At 46.7% G+C, this 16,752-nt stretch overlaps 2 pseudogenes; both read left to right on the forward strand.

The window, feature by feature from the left end:
• The first annotated feature begins 1,149 nt into the window (after positions 1–1,149).
• LOC140216541 (uncharacterized) lies at positions 1,150–9,763 on the forward strand (annotated as a pseudogene).
• Positions 9,764–10,766: 1,003 nt separating this feature from the next.
• LOC126525252 (putative nuclease HARBI1) lies at positions 10,767–15,867 on the forward strand (annotated as a pseudogene).
• Positions 15,868–16,752: the final 885 nt, after the last annotated feature.

A 16,752-nucleotide genomic window follows, 5' to 3' on the forward strand; every position in this document is an offset into this window, starting at 1 on the left:
ACGGACAAGCTTATGAAGGTCGTCATATTGTTTAGGCAGCATCCTATAGTATAGGAAAAACATTTCGGGGTCTTTCCTCAGGACTTCGTACTGCAATATTGACAGCAAAACAAAAATAAATATGTTAAGGGCATACCGCTCTTCATGATAAGGTCACAGTTCCTGTCTTATCCTTTCAATACATGTAGTTCAAGGGGCAGCACTTTTTAAACTGCAGCGAACAGCTAATCAGAGATGCAGAGGTCACTTCATCTTGCATCGTTTGTTTATGTGCTCAATAGCCATATCTCTACCCAAAAGTATAACTAACTTTCTCACGATTCCTGTCACGAGTCGCGCGAAGTCTGGAGTCGTATGCAACAGGCTTGTGCTGGCTGTTTATAACACAATAAACGCATTCACGGTGAATTCTGAGCTCCCGGCTGCGTTTCTCGGCCCATGCGGATTCGCAGACGACACACGATTTCCCAGGGATGTCCCTAAAACGTCCAAACATCCCCCGTCCAAACATGGAGCTCCCGTGAACATCCTAGGGACGTACCCTTTGGGATCATCCCAAAAATATCCATGGTCGGCCTTAATTGGGACTTCAAACTGGTACCCTCGTGTATATGGGAGTGCACCACCATTGCATTAGTTTAGTAATGTCAAAAAGCAGTGACAATTGATGTTTTCATGTCTGATTGTCATTATTTGTCTAGAACTCCAATATTTCCCCGTGGCGGGCGCGCGCGCGGCGCAGCGGTCATGCAAAATTGTGAAATTTTGCACGAAGTATAAACTACGTGAATGTCATTAGATGCAAATATATTGTGCTCACTTGTTCCTTCCTACAATGAATTGTTACACCGACACCACCTGACAGCTGCCGTACGTGTTTTGCACACGCGTACCGGCACAAGCCGCACACAGACAGCATACAGTTTCTCAGTGACGAACTCTATGAAGGAGAGAAAACTGCTGAACAATCCGTGGTTTAGCATTACTAAAAGCTTAAAAAAGAAAGAAAAAACATTTGAAGCGCCAAAATAAATTATTTTTTATAGAAGATAGGTAATGACCCAACAAAAATAATAACATTGCAATATTTATCTTTAAGGTGCGAGTTCGGCGTGTAATGACCAGCGCCATCGCTATCATTGCAACACCATGGCAACACAGCTGGTACATTCCGCGGCGTTGTTTGACATTTGGATCGGTTTAGATCACACGCAAACAGCACTGTACGTGTGTCATTAGTGCTAACATATCCAGCATCGTAGCAAGGTTTTTGGAACTAAGTCCCTAGCTTCTTAAGCTTCGAGGTAAGTGCTTTATATACTGAACCCTCGCGATTAATGCATGGGCATTAGTATGAATTATTAGAACCTTTCACAGGTTTTCTTTGTTTCTCTATTCTAATGTTGGCGCATGCTGACTCTGGACACGTGTACGGCAAATATGGACAGTGGGAGTAAGTTTAGGTGATGTCATTCTTTGCTTTGCCTTGCGCGAAAATTATTGCCTCCGATTAATGTTCATGCGTTGTTGAAACTGTTCGTCTAATAGAGATTCCACTGGATTTTCTTGGGCGCGTGCGTACGTTTGACACAGCTATCTTGAACATATGGCTGCACTGCCCAGAATGACTGCGTACCGGCGCGTGCGCCGCGCCGTGTAAGAAGGCCTAACTTAATATTGTTATGGGGATGTTGGGAGTATAGAATATAATCTGTTGAAGTAGCAGATTCGTGCCCGACTGAAGCCCCGAGTGCCTATTCCACTACAGACGGTGTGGTAAGGCCGGCGGCCCAGTCGTTTGAGCATTCATTTTCTGAGAGTGGTGGTGGACCTAGTTGCAGTATCCTTACTCCACTTGAACTTCTGGAGGCAGATGTGAGCACCGACGAAGTTCGTACATGTCTTGACAGCCCTCCGAGAGACGGTGGGCCTTGTAATTCAACTCTTGAACGAATGCGCTCCCTAGGTGATAATACATTGTCCCAAGGAAAGTAGCCAAACAGTTTCCTTCAAAGAAAAGCTGCAGGTGTGGTGCATAGAGAGAGATGTGCCCCACGTTACTGTTACACATTTATTGCAGGTTATGCGCTCGCATGCTTGCTTTTCTGGCCTCCCGAAATCTGCTAGAGCTCTCTTGTCAACACCAAGGTTAGCCTATGGTGTTAAACGAATGGGTTCAGGCCCGTATTATCATTTTGATTTAACTGAGAGCTTTCAGGATGCATTGAAAAATGTTCTGCCTGTGCATAACCCACTCATACTCCATGTGAGTGTAAATGGACTGCTTTTGACAAAAATCACACGAGACCAGTTCTGGCCTATTCTTTGCAGAGCAGCAAATTGTGAAAGTAGTAAGCCATTTCTAATTGACATTTATTATGGTAATTCTAAGCCTTTACAGTCTAATGCCTTCCTACAGCAGTTTGTGCTTGACTTTAAAATGGCCCTGCGTCATGGTGTTACTGTCGGAAGCCAACTGATTCGTGTGGTACTTGGTGCAATATTCTGTGATGCACCTGCTAAGGCTTATATGATGATATGTGGTTTTTAATGGCGCAAGGGCCAGTTATGGCCAAAGAGCGCCATGTCCGTCTTAATGAGTTTGCAATGAAATCATGAGTTCGATGAAGTTGGTGTGACGTGGCTGTAGAGGGGCCTTAAAAATGTTCGCGCGAAAGTGCGCAAAATCTGTACAATAAGATTATGGCGATGTCTTATGACGTGTACTATGAACATTTAAGGTGCATTTAAAAAGAATGATACGATGTGTAAAAATATATATGGTTATAAGATATGCTAGAGCACTGCTGCCTCCTTAGAGCCCTTGAAGAACAAGGGCCGGGAGGCATATGTGCTATGCAAAACTGTTATCGCAGTGGCATCCTCTGGAGCGAGGATGCTCTACGAATTTAATGGGCATATAACGTGTAGTACGACATCATTTAAATAGTTGAGGATTGCCTTGGTGTCAAAAAGCGGTTCCTTGCCGAGAAACATAGCCGGGTGTAGAGGGATGTTATAATGGTAAGCAAGCGGAAAATGTTTCTTTCTCTCCGTTTCGGCTTCCCGACACTCCAGGAGCACGTGGAGGACGGTAAGCCTCTCACCGCATCTACCACAGGTTGGAGGTTCACTTTCAGTAAGCAGGTAACTATGGGTGCCAAATGTGTGTCCTATTCTGAGGCGACAGAATAGGACATCTGTTCGCCGAGATTTTGTTGGGGAGGGCCAAAAACCTAACTGGGGCTTTATAACGTGCAGTTTGTTATTTGTTTGCGCGTCCCACGTGCACTGCCAGTGATGTCGCAGTTTATTTCGTAAGAAAGGCCTCAGGTCTGTGACAGGCACCTCAGCGGTAGGGTTAACAGCTTGCGATGTGATTGACGTGGCCATCTCGTCCGCGAGAACGTTACCTTCGATTCCCCTATGGCCAGGGACCCAGCATATTATGATGTTCTGGTTAGATGAGTACGCTTTACACAATACCGAATACAGATCATTGAATACGGGATTTTTATGTTTGTAGAGTGACATTAGGGCCTTCACGACGCTTAGAGAGTCTGTATAGATCGCTGCTATTGGAAGCTTTGTTCTTCTTATATGCTTCACAGCAGAGAGTAATGCGTAGGCCTCGGCCGTAAAGATGCTTGTTTCCGGATGCAGTAAATCGGATTCCGAGAAGCATGGGCCGACGGCTGCGTAGGATACCCCGGCATTTGACTTCGAAGCGTCTGTGTAGAACGCTGCGCAGGAGTGTTTGTACTGCAGTTCTAGGAAATGCATTCTAATTTCGGCCTCAGGAGCGTGCTTTGTAACTTTTATAAAGGATATGTCACATTGTATCACCTGCCACTCCCAAGGAGGTAAGAGCTTGGTTAGGTGCATTAAGCGATGCTCGAGGAGTGGGACACGCATTTCATCGCTAATCTCCTTCACACGCAGCGAGAAAGGCTGTCTTATGGAGGGGCGATTGCTGAAAAGTGTAGCGCACGTCATATCGGTAACGGTATGAAAACATGGATGTTCAGGATTGGAGCGTACTTTAAGGAAATATGCAAAGCTAATGCATGATCTCTGTAGGTGGAGAGACCATTCATTCGATTCGGCATATAAGCTTTCAATCGGGCTTGTTCTGAAAGCGCCAGTAGCTAAGCGGATGCCCAAATGGTGGACAGGATCCAGCATCCTTAGCGCGCTCGGGGCGGCAGAGGTGTACACTACGGCACCATAATCCAATCGTGACCGAATTAGGCTCTTGTAGATATTCATTAGACACTTTCTGTCACTACCCCACGTAGTCTTAGATAGAAGTTTCATTAGGTTCATTGTTTTTAGACATTTTTCTTTCAGATATTTAATGTGTGGAATGAAAGTGAGTCTGTAATCAAGTATAATACCCAGAAATTTGTGCTCTTTGTTGACAGGTATTTGGTGTCCACACAGTTCTAAGGAAGGATCCGGAAACAGGCCTCTCTTTCTTGTAAAAAGAACGCAAGTGCTTTTGTGGGGGTTGATTTTAAATCCGTTTTTGTCTGCCCACTTGGAAATCTTGTTCAAGCCCTGTTGCACCTGTCTCTCGCATACTGAGAGGTTACAGGATTTGAAGCCGATTTGAATGTCGTCAACGTAGACAGAATAAAGAATGGCAGGTGGTAGCGAAGCACGAAGCGAGTTCATCTTCACGATGAAGAGCGTACAAATCAGCACGCCTTCCTGTGGTACACCTGTTTCTTGTGTGAAAGGTCGCGACAATACGTCGCCGATTTTCACTCGGAAGATTCGATTCAACAAATAGCTTTCAATTATTTTCAGCATATTGCCACAGATGCCCATTTCCGACAGGTCTCGCAAGATGCCGTAGCACCATGTTGTGTCATATGCCTTCTCCATGTCAAGGAATATTGACATGAAAAACTGCTTATGTACAAATGCGTCCCGAATATATCCTTCAATGCGTACAAGTTGATCTGTTGTCGACCGGCCTTCTCTGAAGCCACACTGATAGGGATCAAGTATATTATTGAGTTCAAGGAAGTGTATGAGTCTGCGATTAATCATTTTTTCAAAAACCTTACACAGGCAGCTTGTAAGGGCTATTGGGCGATAGCTTGCCGCCATGGATGGGTCTTTCCCCTGCTTCAAAACAGGGACCACAATTGCTTCTTTTCATGCAGTTGGAAAGTATCCCGCAGCCCAAATAGTGTTGAAAATTGTGAGTAGTGTAACTTCGGTGTCATTGTGTAGGTTTTTGATCATTTCATACATAATTCTGTCAGAACCCGGTGCGGAGCTCTTGCATGATCTCAAGGCAGCTCTGAACTCGGCAAAACTAAATGGACAGTTGTATGGTTCATTCTTTCGACATTTTCCTATGAGTGGCTTACATTCTTCTATGTGTTTCTATTTTAGAAAGGATTGCGAATAATTTGTTAGACTTGACACGCTCTCAAAATACTCCCCAAGTGAGTCTGCCTGGTCTTTCAGTGTATCGCCCTGTGTGTTTACCAGAGGGAGTGAATATGTTTGGCGCCCTCTAATCCTATTCACCCTGTTCCAGGCTTAGGCCTCATCTCTAAACGAGTTAATACTCGATAAATACTTCTGCCAGCTTTCTCTTCTGCCCTGCCTGCGGGTTCTCCTGCCTTGAGATTTTACTTTCTTAAGGTTAATAAGATTTTCTGCAGTGGGGGAAGCGCGTAGCAACCCCCACGCTTTGTTCTGTTTCGTACGAGCAATCCTACATTCGTCGTTCCACCACGGGACACGCCGTCTGCATGCCAAACCACTTCCTTCAGATATGCATTTAGATGCGGCATCTATTATGAACGCTGTAAAATACTCCACAGCGGCATCAATTTCTAGAGAAGACATATCAGCCCATGAGATGCTAGATAGATTTCGAAATTTCTCCCAGTCGGCTGTATCTATCTTCCACCTAGGAGCTTGTGGAGGAGATTCATTTTCTTTGGATGTTCTTAGCAGTACGGGGAAGTGATCGCTCCCGTAAGGATTGCTCGTAACTTCCCATTCGAGTGCGGGCAGTATAGACGCGGAAACTATACTAAGATCTATTGACGAAAAGGTTCTGTTTGCAAGAGAGTAATATGTGGGTTCTTTCTTATTTAGAAGGCACGCACCTGAAGAAAAAAGGAACTGTTCAACGAGACGACCTCGCGCGTCTGTACGAGAGTCGCCCCTCAGGGAGCTGTGCGCATTGAAATCGCCAAGAACAACATAAGGTTCTGGCAATTCATCTATTAAGGACTGAAATTCAGGTTTGTTTAGTTTGTAATGTGGGGGTATGTAAAGTGAGCAAATAGTGATGAGTTTGTTTAGCAGGACAACTCGAACCGCCACTGCTTCGAGGGCCGTTCGTAGCTGCAAACGTTGACACGCTATGCTTTTTTGAATTACAATGGCAACGCCACCCGATGATGCGAGAGCATCATCGCGGTCTTTGCGAAAAGTAACGTGTTGTCGAAGAAAATTTGTGTGTTTTGGTTTTAAGTGTGTTTCCTGTAAACACAGCACTTTTGGATTGTGTTGGTAGATGAGTTCTTGTAGATCATTGAGATTCCTAAGAAGACCTCTGACGTTCCATTGGATTATTTGTGTGTCCATATTGGAAGTAAATAAGTGCTGTGTTTACGGAAACGGTGGATATGTCTTAGGTTACAGAGCTCTTTCGAGGCCCTGTAACGGGAGTTCTGCCCTTTTTGAAGCGTTCGAGGGAGCCTCGCCGCTCCTTAGGCGCTTGGTGCGCCTTGAGGATAGGTGTTGTGTCCATTGCCTCTAGTGAGGCTCCGGACACGTGCTCTTGCGAGCGAGAAGTTACAAGAGAGAGTCCTGCCTTGGAGGGCAAGACCCCTGCGCCCACCAGCCCAGAGGTCGATGGGGCACCCTGCGGGATTTGGCTGCGCCGGCTGTTGCCAGCGCTGGAAGGGGCCGGGGAGGTTGGGACAACCTCGGCGGCGGCCACCTTCGGGGTCGATGGTCCCTCATTCTGGGTCGACGGAGCAGCGCTAGCTGCAACCGCCGCGGGGGCAGATGGCGTAACTGCCGACTCACTGCCTGTGGGTCGGACAGCCGCCGGAGGCCGTTGTGACGCGGCCCCCTGACGCGCCACATCGGCAAAGGTTTTCTTGGGCAGGTACGACACCCGCCTGCGTGCCTCCTTGAAAGATATCTTTTCTTTGATTGTCACAATCTCTTTTTCTCTTTCCCAGGACGGGCAGGCGCGCGAGTATGCGGCGTGCTCGCCATCACAGTTGACACAATGTGGAGTCTTCTGGCATGTTTCGGAGGAATGTTCAGTGTCACTGCACTTGGCACATGTCAGCCGGCCTCGACAGTTCTATGAACTGTGGCCGAACCTTTGGCACTTAAAGCATCTGAGAGGATTGGGCACGTATGGCCTAACACGAAGTTTGATGTAACCGGCCTCGATGGACTCGCGGAGGACACTTGAGCTGAAAGTGAGTATCAGGTGTTTTGTTTGGATTTCTTTTCCATCTCGCCTAATCTTGATTCTTTTGACATTTATGACATTTTGTTCACTGAAGCCCTCCAAGAGTTCAGCCTCAGTGAGCTCCAGCAAATCATCGTCCGAGACAACGCCTCGGGTGGTATTCATCGTGCGGTGCGGGGTTACTGCTACTTGGGTCTCTACAAATGATATTAGTTTAGGCAGTTTCTCAAATTGTTTCTGATCGCGGAGCTCCAAGAGGAGGTCACCGCTGGCCATCCTCGACGCCTTATAACCTGGGCCAAAAACTTCGGTAAGGGTCTTAGATACAAGGAAGGGGGAGATTGTTCGGACTTGTTTAGCTGGTTTTTCTGTGTGGATCACATGAAAACGAGGAAAATTGTGGACTTGGTGTCCGAAAAACTGAAATACTTCTTCGGTGCGCCCTCGTTTCTGAGGGCGATCAGGTAGTTTAGGAAACGCGTTTTCCATAGGTACAGTTGGGTTTTCGGCCGCGATGCCGACCACCCACCATGGAGCCCAACAGGGGGACGTGACAGAAGTTCCTGCTGGAGAAACCCTGCCAACGCCAGCCGTACATCGCTGCTATAACCAAATACAGCATAACCAAGGCTGGCTAGCTACACAAGGTTAACCCTTGCCGCCGGGAAACTAGGAAGTGAGGAGAAATGATGAGAAGACAGGAAAGATGAAAAAGGCGAGAGAGAAAGACGAAGATTGGAGAGGAGGACAGGAAAAGGCGACTGCCGATTTCCCCCGGGTGGGTCAGTCCGGGGGTGCCGTCTACGTGAAGCAGAGGCCAAAGAGGTGTGTTGCCTCCGCCGGGGGGCCTTAAAGGTCCAAACACCCGGCATCGGCTCAACCCCCAGGATCCCCCTTTCCCCGGACACGGCTAAGCCGCGCACGGCTACACGCGGGAGGGTCCAACCCTCGTGTGCTCGGGTCCGTGGTGTCGCAACACACCAAACGCCTGCTGACGCAGACGCCCCTGCGGGGCTGCTAAGGCTTATATTCTGGGCATTAAGGGTCACAGTGGATACTTCAGTTGTCCAAAATTCACAAGCGAAGGGAACCATAAGCATGGTCGTATGTGCTTCCCTGAACTTCATGCTCCATTGGGAACATATGCAAGCTTTGGTAATGTAGATCAGGAAGATCACCGCATTATGGACACAATCCTCAACGATCTTCCCATTGACTTGATTAGGCAGGTTCCACTTTAGTATATGCACCTGGCTTGCTTAGGTGTTGTTCGTAAGCTTCTACTGCTCTGGATTAAAGGAGAAATGCCTTATAGAATAGGGAAAGGATCAATAGAGTCTGTCTTAGGAGCAAGTACTGAAATACGGCACTACCTGCCATCAGAGATGTCTCGAAAGCCGAGGAACTTGTCGAACAATGAGAGGTACAAGGCTTCAGAGTTCCCGCTTGTTATGCTGTACTCTGGCCCCGTGGTCCTGAAGTCAGATACCTGATCATCTGGCACACAATTTTATGGTGTTGCAGGTCGCCATGAGCATTCTGTGTAGCCCGCTGTCATGCACTCAGAACTTGGGAGTATGCAGAGAGGTTGCTTGTGCATTTTGTTAAAGTGTTCATTGAAATATACGGTGAGCATGCTGTTTCACTCAATGTCCACTGTTTGGTTCACGTCGCAGACAACGTTCCAGTTCATGGACCACTGCATGGTTACAGTGCATTCCTCTTCGAAAATTACATGCCTAGGCTAAAGAAGTATGTAAGAAAGCCTGAAAAGCCTCTTCAGCAGCTTTACAATCAAATCATGGAAGAGCGGGCGTTGGCTAGCACGTCCAGCAGACCAGAAACTTATGTTGCTCTTGATTCAGGCTCAGTATGCTTCACAGAAAAGGAAAAACTGCTGATGAGGCATGATAATGGACCACTTCCACTAGGTTGTGTAGGACCTCAATACAAAGGTTTCCTATTTTCTCGAGATCGCCATAAAAGTGAACAAGAGAGACTGCACGTGCATGCTAGATGATGATAGCATTGTCAAAGTTGAAAACCTTGCAGTCTGTGCTGTGAGCCACATGCCTGTGGTTGTTGGAAGGAAGTACCAGAACTTGTAAGACCTTTATACCTATCTATGAAAATCCTCTCTCATTAACATATTTTCGGCATCCAATCTTTAACATCCACTTTTGGCCTGTTTCAGATATCACACTTAAATGTGTCAGACTTCCTTTTGGGAGAAAGAAATGCGGCACCTGCTGTGATTTCTTACACTTCATTTACTATTTTTATATGTCTGCTTAATAGTTCAATGTTTGCTTTTATTTCTTGCCATTTAATGTCATAGCCATCGAGAAAGAAGAACATTCACTTTGCTTGTACTAATGTGAGAAATGCATTCCTGGTCTCTTAATTATATCAGAACAGGAATCGATTGTGCTGTCGGCCAAAAAAGTTAGCGGACCACGGCTTAGGTGGCCGGAGCGGCTGCGGGGCAACGCCGGGGCTCTGCTATCTCGCGTCGCGCGCTGACGGCGAGAGTGCCCCGAGTGACGCCAAACTTTACCCTCACTCTCGCGCGGGGCCTTGTTACGCTTGATAAATTTCTAGTGCGCCGTTCAGTTGCTCTGCTGCTGACGGTTGCGACGAGGCGGACACTGCATCGTCGGTAGTTTAGCACATGGCGCTGTCGAACCTTAACTGGCGGACGCGGGACATCAAACCGCGGCACTGAGAAGGAACGAAGACTCGTTCTGATTGTTGTTTTGCTTATATTCACCTTACCTCTCATATTAGTGCACGTCGCTGGCGTCCACCGCTTCTCAATTTTAGGCAACGCAAGGCAAGGAGCCGCAACGGCGGCTACGGTGACGCGCGCTCCATTCGCGCTCTTTCACGCCGGCGCGATAAGTTGCAGCCGCCAAGCTTTGCTGCCGGCGCGGGTTCTCTGTCGAGATTACTTTTCCGGCATTGTCTCCAGCAGTGGGTGTAATAATTATAGCAACGACGTCTCTCAAAACTGCTTTAATTCGATACTACAATACGCAGCCCGTTATGAAACTTTCTTTACAAAAGTACCGTCATGAAGAGATGACTGGAAAGGCGAATCGGAAAAAGGTAGTCGCTCGTGAAAGCTTATTCACGGAATGAGATAAAAATGGTATTCCGTGGGTTGAAGAGGTCCTCAGCGGGATGAAAAGTTGCCGTCGACCGCGATGACTTGGCCTACTCGCCTTGGCATCGAGTCACAGAGCGCTTCCACTAGCTCCGGTCGTCCGTGCAGCGCTTCCCTCTCTTGCTTCACGGCATGCCACAGCTGATCCGCGGTGCCACCACAAAGGCGCCGTAAGGCAAGAGTCTTCTTCAATATTCCCCATATGTTTTCGATTGGGTTAAGATCAGCCCCGTTAGGCAGCCACGGAAGCTGACGCACGGCGTAGCTGTCCAGAAGTGCGCTCACAGCGCGTGCTTTGTGCACAGGGCTGCAGTCGTGCTGGAACACGTAGCACCGGCCCTGGAATGGCCCGTCCAGAACGTATCGAATCAAGTGCTCGACGAGGAGTTCGCAGTACTTCGTCCCGGTGAACGAGCCCTCGATCCGCACGAGTGGGCCAAGGCCGTCCCTACTGATGGCGCCCCAAACACTAACCGAGCAGCAGCCGCTGCTGAGCACGCTGTGGATGTGGCCGGGGACATACCTGGGTACATGAGAGAGTAGTCATTAACATATGTCGGGTGCAAAACTTAACGCGCAGCCACCTCACTCTGCTTTAGAAAGAAAATAAAGATGAAGGGTGAAATCATACCCTGCCTAACATTTAGCTCGCTGATATGCAATGGCGCAAAAGAAACACTTCGTAGTCAATACTGAACCTACGTCAAGTCATGCAGTAAGACGACAAATGAGGCGGTATAGCATTTTTAAGACTCGTATGCGTTGCAAACAATCCTTATTTTTTAAGCGCTGACTAGTTATGAGAACTTTACACGCAACTTCCCTTAGCTGCAAGGATGACAGGTCGTACTTGCTGTTCAGCGGACGCCACAGACGCTGCTGTTGGTCCCAGAGTGTGCAGAACGTTGACTCGTCCGTGAAGATGACCTCCCGCCTCTCCTCTGCAGTTCATTGCTCGAACGCTCGGGCAAAGTTGAGTCGCTCTTCCCTCTGTTTCGTCGTCAGCTGCGGCTTTTAAGCGGCAACGCAGTTCATGAGACCTGCCTCTCGCAATCTGCTCCTGATAGTCTCGCAGCAGCAACTGAGATCCAGTGCGTCGCGAATTTCTCTGCCCTTCAGAAAGGGGTCAAAAACAGCGGCAGCACTATTCATTCGACCTCTTCCAACGTTGTAAGCCTTGGCCGACCACTGCGCTGAGCATCAGCAATTCTATCGTATTCATCCCTATAGGCTTGATTAATGCGGTTCACCGATGTTCTGCTCCTCCTGGTGCGGCGGCAGATTTCACGCTGAGGGACACATTCGATGCAAAGCCGCACGATGTGCCTTCTCTCCTCGATCGACACCCGAGATGGCATTCTTGCGACGAAGCCAATGCGACCGTTCTCGTTCTTAAACATGTCCTAGTCTGCCAGTGTCAATTGGCTGGACACAACCAATATCTGGATAGCAGCGCGCACTACAAAGCGCGTCGACCACACCGTTTCAGAGAATAAAAAGGAAATATTGAACGCCGGTGTCCTATTGGCGCCTTTGTGGTGGCACCGCGGATCAGCTGCGGCATGTCGTGAAAGAAGAGTGGGAGGCGCTGCGCGGACGACCGGAGCTAGTGGCAGCGCTCTATGACTCGATTCCAAGGCCAGTAGGACAAGTCATCGCGGTCGACGGCAACTTTTCATCCCTCTGAGGACCTCTTCAACCCACGGAGTGGAATTTTTATCTGCTTCCGTGAATAAGCTTTCACGACCGACTAGTCTTTTTTTTCGATTCGCCTTTCCAGTCATCTCTTCCTGACGGTACTTTTGTAAAGAAAGTTTCATAACGGGCTGTGTATTGTAGTATCGAATTAAAGTACTTTTGAGAGGCGTCGTTGCTATAATTATTACACCCACTGCTGGAGACAATGCCGGAAAAGCAATCTCGACAGAGAACCCGCGCCGGCAGCAAATCCTGGCGCCTGCAACTTATCGCGCCGGCGTGAAAGAGCGCGCATGGAGCGCGCTCTCTCACGCAAGGAGCCGCCGCTGCGGCTCCTTGCCTTATGTTGCCTAATATCGAGCAGCGTGGATGCCAGCGACGTGCACTAATATGAGAGGTATGGCGTATATAATGGCGTTTTTCACTGGTCGATTCGGAGCAGGATTTTTTGCTCCGCGGCAACGAATCCGAATTTCACTGGTCGATCTGGAGCGGGTTCGCGCGTTCCACTGGTCGTTTCGGATCAACTCGCTCCGCGCCGGATCGCTCTCACTTGCTCCGCCGCCGAGACGCGGATTCGGGCGGAAATAGAACGCGACACTTCCGTCTTCAAGCGAAATCGGTACCTGGTCGGTACGCACAACATTGTGTTGCTTCGCAAAGTGGCTGCGTTCGGTGCTGCTATAGAGCTCGCGTTTAGCGATGAGAGTTCCGAGTAGCAGCTCTTCCAGCTCGGACGACAGCGATTGCGAGATGACGCAAGTACTATACGAAGCTTTCTTTTCAGAGGCATTCTCAGAACCACCGCGCAAATGTCCTAGGATTGTCGGATTCGTTGAGGAAGTTGTGCGGCTATACTCGGATGAGGAAGTAAGCATAGCACCACATTATTAGTGCAGATGTCTCGTTATTGTATTTATTAAATATTTGCTTGTTTGCAGTTTCGCAGGAACTTTAGTTTCTAGAAGTGTAGCGGAGGACCTGATAAGGAGGTTTGAGGACTCCGAGTTCTACCCACGTAGTGATCGTGGCGGGTCCCCTTCGAAAACCGCTGAAGAGCACGTTCTGATCTTCCTTTGGTAAGTCATCGAGCTGTGTTAAGTATTGTGCGCCTGTTTACTTAACCTTACGTCATGCTTTCTTGAAGTAGTGAAATATAATGCAATTCTTTGGTGTTCGTTTTGTAACGGCGGCGCGATCAAAACGCACAAGGTGCGTGGTTTAGATCGAGCGGTAGTATTTTTGAATTCCGAGGTCATTCCAAACTTTAAATGCTTACTCGTTTGAAATGCCCATTTCACGCAGAAATCCTGTTTCTGTCTCTCTTTATTGCATGTGAGGATTGCTGACAGTGCATAAATGTCCAGTATAGGGTCCACTGGTTGCATGCAACACACATATACTGATGGGTGTAAATGATGAAGAAAACCAGGGTACGCAAGGGCGGTTTTTATACACAGTGTAGCTTTTACAACCTAACCAGCAGTCTATCTTGCACATTTTGATTACACATGTTGAAGGATGAAAGTTTTAATGGCGTTTGTGCACACACTTGTACATATATCATGGGGATAGCGATAAAAGCAGCCTGTAGTAGCCAGGCTTCCACCCCTTTTTCCGTTCAAAAAGTTGTAAGGAGTGAGCAATACATTGTATACATAGCTAATATTCCTACTTTTGAGGCACAAAGCTTGCAAGCTTTATTATCGTACATAGCACCTGAAGAGATTGAAGGGCATACCATTATTTGAACGGTTATCATTTTATTGAAGGTATTACTTTTAACTGGTATTACTTTTTACTTTTAGCTTACACAGATTGTTCATAAAATTTGTACACTTCTTCAGGTTCGCTACAAACAAGGCGTGCCTGAGGGATGTGGCCAGTCGATTCGGCATTGGGGATGCAACGGGATTCAGGATTGTTGAGCGTATACTTGATTATTTAGTGGACATCGCCAAAGAACTCATAATATTCTCAGCAGACCTCAATCAGGTATCGGCAGACTTTGAGCAAGTAAGAATTTTATTGATATTTCACTCTTTCATGCCATGCACTCTATTTAGCAACAATAGTCTGTGCCATCATGCTTTCCCTTTATATATCTTGACATCAGTTCGGCTTATATCGTCATAAGTAAACCCAGCCCTATTAAAATCAATCCCCATTTAGGCGATATGGCTAGTCATTCAAGAGAAGCACATTCATTCAGTTAAGATGCGTAAATTTTAAATATCTGTCGCAGATGTTCCTAAATTTCTCTTAATATTGCAGGTGTCGGGTGTGCCCAATACTATTGGATGTAACGATGGCTCCTATGTAAGCGTCCGATGTCCTGCCAAGAAGGTGCGCTCTACATACGTAAACAGGCACAACTACCCATCGTTGACTCTGTAAGCTGTGTGTGACTACAAGAAGAGGCTTCTGGACGTCGCAATTGGCAATCCGAGCAAAATTCATGATTCAAGGATCTTCAGGAAGTCTAGGCTTGCCGAACGGTTGCCTAGCATTTGTTGCTCTAGGAAGTTCCATGTTCTTGGGGATGATGCTTTTCGCGACTATGGACGTTTAGATTCAAGACAACGACCCTTTAACCTAAAATTTTCGGCAACGAGAGTCAAAATTGAGAACGCCTTCGGGGACCTCAAGGGCAGGTTCCGCTAGCTGCTGCACTTGGGATATTTTTTTTTGTTGTTGTTGATAAGATGAACAAGTTTATCATTGCTTGTTGTGTTTTGCACATCCTGTGCATTAATTGTGGTGATGTCGATGTGCCACCATATAGTGACGACGCAAGCTCAGCATGGGACTGGCAAAAGCCACCAGATGACGACAGCCAGAACTGCGGCCCCCTGACATCAAGTGAAGCTGCACTGCGTCGACAAGGGGAAGCGAAGCGGGAATGCTTGCTTCAAGCAATGTACATTTGAGCAGGAAATGCAAACTGGTAGCTTCTTGTGTATGATGTAAGGGATAATGTGAATATGTCATGTAAATATTGTAATGCAATGAAATTATAAGTAATCAAGTAATGTATGGAAAATAATTATGAAAACTGTCATGTGCCACAGGCTCGTGCTCTGCGACATGCTGCTTGCACCAGACGTCTGAATGAGTTAGCTTCCACAGGGATGAGAAAAGTAGTTGCGTGATCATGGCCTAACAGTTAGAACATGAAACGGGCAATAAAGTTAATTGCAAATCTACCATGGAAATCCCATAGTTATCTGTACTTTAAACAGTTTGGTATTCTCAGCATTAATGCTTTGTATCCATTCAACTTATTGCATATGCACAAAAATGCAATTATATCAAGTAATGAACCTAAACCAACAGAGTTTAACCCCCATCATTATACCCCTCCGCACAATGTACGACATCACTGGCCTTGTCGTCTACCTTTTTGCCGCACCTTATATCGCAGACAATCTTTATCATACAATGTGTCTCATTATCTCAACATATTTGCTGAAAATAATGTATGTTTAGAAGATACATCCTGAAATCAGCTGTCATCCATGCTTTTGGATTTTGAAACCACTCCTCCTACATTGTAAATAGGCATTGTAAAATGTAATAAATTGTAAAACGTTTAGGTTGACATTATGTATTGTTTTATCTTTTGTAGTGTATGAATGCACCATATATTGATTTTCCGTTGAGAAATGTTGCATGCAAATCTTGTATATACCAACCCGTTGCTGTTAATGTGTACCTGGGGCACTGGGTGCTCTCTCAGCTGCCTTTAGCAGCTTTTTGCCCAGTGTCCTCTCTTCCATGTACTGCTTTGCACTGCGCAAGAGGAATAAACTTTGTATTCTATTAAGAAAGAACACTTTTGCAGCTGCTATTTATGAAACGTAATTACATAAAACAGAAGCACCTAAAATATATAAAACAAAAAGTCACAGTAACAAAAATGTTACAAGACAATCTTTGTGTAACAGTTTTCTTTTACATTGTCAATACAACGTTCAGAGGGGGGAAAAGTGGTGTTGTGTACATGTATGTGCAATGTTATGCATTGTCAAAGTGTGATTGCTTTATTTTCTTCAAGGAATGTGTCCAATACTCTCGTAATGTCAAGGAGCACCATCTCTGCAATAAACATGTTTTTATTGCATTTCAATCATTGTGGTTTAAGCCAAAAGCTTCACGCAGAAGGCTCATCTTTTCTGCAGGCATTTGATCCCGCCTCTGCATCTTTTCAAGTCGCCTTTCTTCTTTTTTTTATGTCTCTCTCTGCTTTTCGCTTTGCCTTGCGCTCTTCAATTTCTTCGACTTTCTCCAAAAATGCAGTCATTTGTAGCATCCGGGCTGTACTTGGGCGATCTTTTCTATCATCGTCTCTTGGCTGCTCCTCCTGCTCTAGGGAACAAGCTGCAGTCTCTGTGGAATTACAAGTTGAACTTGCAGAGCT

The sequence above is a fragment of the Dermacentor andersoni genome, chromosome 3, assembly GCF_023375885.2.
Source record: "Dermacentor andersoni chromosome 3, qqDerAnde1_hic_scaffold, whole genome shotgun sequence".
Lineage (NCBI taxonomy): Eukaryota > Metazoa > Arthropoda > Arachnida > Ixodida > Ixodidae > Dermacentor > Dermacentor andersoni.